Here is a 2,500-nt window from a genome sequence, read left to right on the forward strand (position 1 = left end):
GTAGGAAGAATCTTTCATTCCAATGTACAGAAACATTTCTTGTAAATACGGCCACGTGTGTATAACGTTATCTTCACCCTGTTCACCGTTATCGTCAGGGTGGTGGTCTACAATGGGGTGGTGGTCTACGACAGGGGTGGTGGTCTACGACGGGTGGTCGTCTCCGACATGGGTGGTCGTCTACGACAGGGGTGGTTGTCTCCGACAGGGGTGGTGGTCTACGACAGGGGTGGTCGTCTATGACAGGGGTGGTTGTCTCCGACGGGGTGGTGCTCTATGACAGGGGTGGTCGTCTATGACAGGGGTGGTTGTCTCCGACGGGGTGGTGCTCTATGACAGGGGTGGTCGTCTATGACAGGGGTGGTTGTCTCCGACGGGGTGGTGGTCTATGACAGGGGTGGTCGTCTACGACAGGGGTGATGGTCTATGACAGGGGTGGTGGTCTATGACAGGGGTGGTCGTCTACGACAGGGGTGGTGGTCTACGACAGGGGTGGTCGTCTATGACGGGTGGTCGTCTATGACGGGTGGTCGTCTACGACAGGGGTGGTCGTCTACGACAGGGGTGGTGGTCTATGATGGGGTGGTGGTCTATGACAGGGGTGGTGGTCTATAACAGGGGTGGTCGTCTACGACAGGGGTGGTGGTCTATGACAGGGGTGGTGGTCTATGACAGGGGTGGTCGTCTACGACAGGGGTGGTCGTCCACGACAGGGGTGGTCGTCTATGACAGGGGTGGTCGTCTCCGACTGGGGTGGTGGTCTATGACAGGGGTGGTCGTCTACGACAGGGGTGGTGGTCTACGACAAGGGTGGTGGTCTATGACAGGGGTGGTCGTCTACGACAGGGGTGGTCGTCTATGACGGGTGGTCGTCTACGACAGGGGTTGTGGTCTACGACAGGGGTGGTCGTCTACGACAGGCGTGGTGGTCTATGATGGGGTGGTTGTCTACGACAGGGGTGGTGGTCTATGACAGGGGTGGTGGTCCACGACAGGGGTGGTCTATGACAGAGGTGGTGGTCTATGATGGGGTGGTTGTCTACGACAGGGGTGGTGGTCTATGACAGGGGTGGTCGTCTATGACAGGGGTGGTCGTCTACGACAGGGGTGGTCGTCTATGACAGGGGTGGTCGTCTACGACAGGGGGGCCAACCCGCGGCTCCCGAGCAGCATGCGGCTCTTTGCCCGGTTTCATGCGGCTCTTACGTTCATATCGATGTATCGATGTGTATGACGTGTACAGTATGATGTGTACAGTATGATGTGTATAGTATGATGTGTATGATGTGTACAGTATGATGTGTATGATGTGTACAGTATGATGTGTATGATGTGTATGATGTGTATGATGTGTACAGTATGATGTGTACAGTATGATGTGTACAGTTTGATGTGTATGATGTGTACAGTATGATGTGTACAGTTTGATGTGTATGATGTGTACAGTATGATGTGTACAGTATGATGTGTACAGTATGATGTGTATGATGTGTATGATGTGTACAGTATGATGTGTACAGTATGATGTGTACAGTTTGATGTGTATGATGTGTACAGTATGATGTGTACAGTTTGATGTGTATGATGTGTACAGTATGATGTGTATGATGTGTACAGTATGATGTGTACAGTATGATGTGTACAGTATGATGTGTACAGTATGATGTGTACAGTATGATGTGTATGATGTGTACAGTATGATGTGTACAGTTTGATGTGTATGATGTGTACAGTATGATGTGTATGATGTGTACAGTATGATGTGTACAGTATGATGTGTATGATGTGTACAGTATGATGTGTACAGTATGATGTGTATGATGTGTATGATGTGTATGATGTGTACAGTATGATGTGTACAGTATGATGTGTACAGTTTGATGTGTATGATGTGTACAGTATGATGTGTACAGTTTGATGTGTATGATGTGTACAGTATGATGTGTACAGTATGATGTGTACAGTATGATGTGTATGATGTGTACAGTTTGATGTGTATGATGTGTACAGTATGATGTGTACAGTATGATGTGTACAGTATGATGTGTATGATGTGTATGATGTGTACAGTATGATGTGTACAGTATGATGTGTACAGTTTGATGTGTATGATGTGTACAGTATGATGTGTACAGTTTGATGTGTATGATGTGTACAGTATGATGTGTATGATGTGTACAGTATGATGTGTACAGTATGATGTGTATGATGTGTACAGTATGATGTGTACAGTATGATGTGTACAGTATGATGTGTATGATGTGTACAGTATGATGTGTACAGTATGATGTGTATGATGTGTACAGTATGATGTGTACAGTATGATGTGTACAGTATGATGTGTATGATGTGTACAGTATGATGTGTACAGTATGATGTGTATGATGTGTACAGTATGATGTGTACAGTATGATGTGTACAGTATGATGTGTATGATGTGTACAGTATGATGTGTACAGTTTGATGTGTATGATGTGTACAGTATGATGTGTATGATGTG

Source organism: Tachysurus fulvidraco, chromosome 1 (genome assembly GCF_022655615.1).
Source record: "Tachysurus fulvidraco isolate hzauxx_2018 chromosome 1, HZAU_PFXX_2.0, whole genome shotgun sequence".
NCBI lineage: Eukaryota > Metazoa > Chordata > Actinopteri > Siluriformes > Bagridae > Tachysurus > Tachysurus fulvidraco.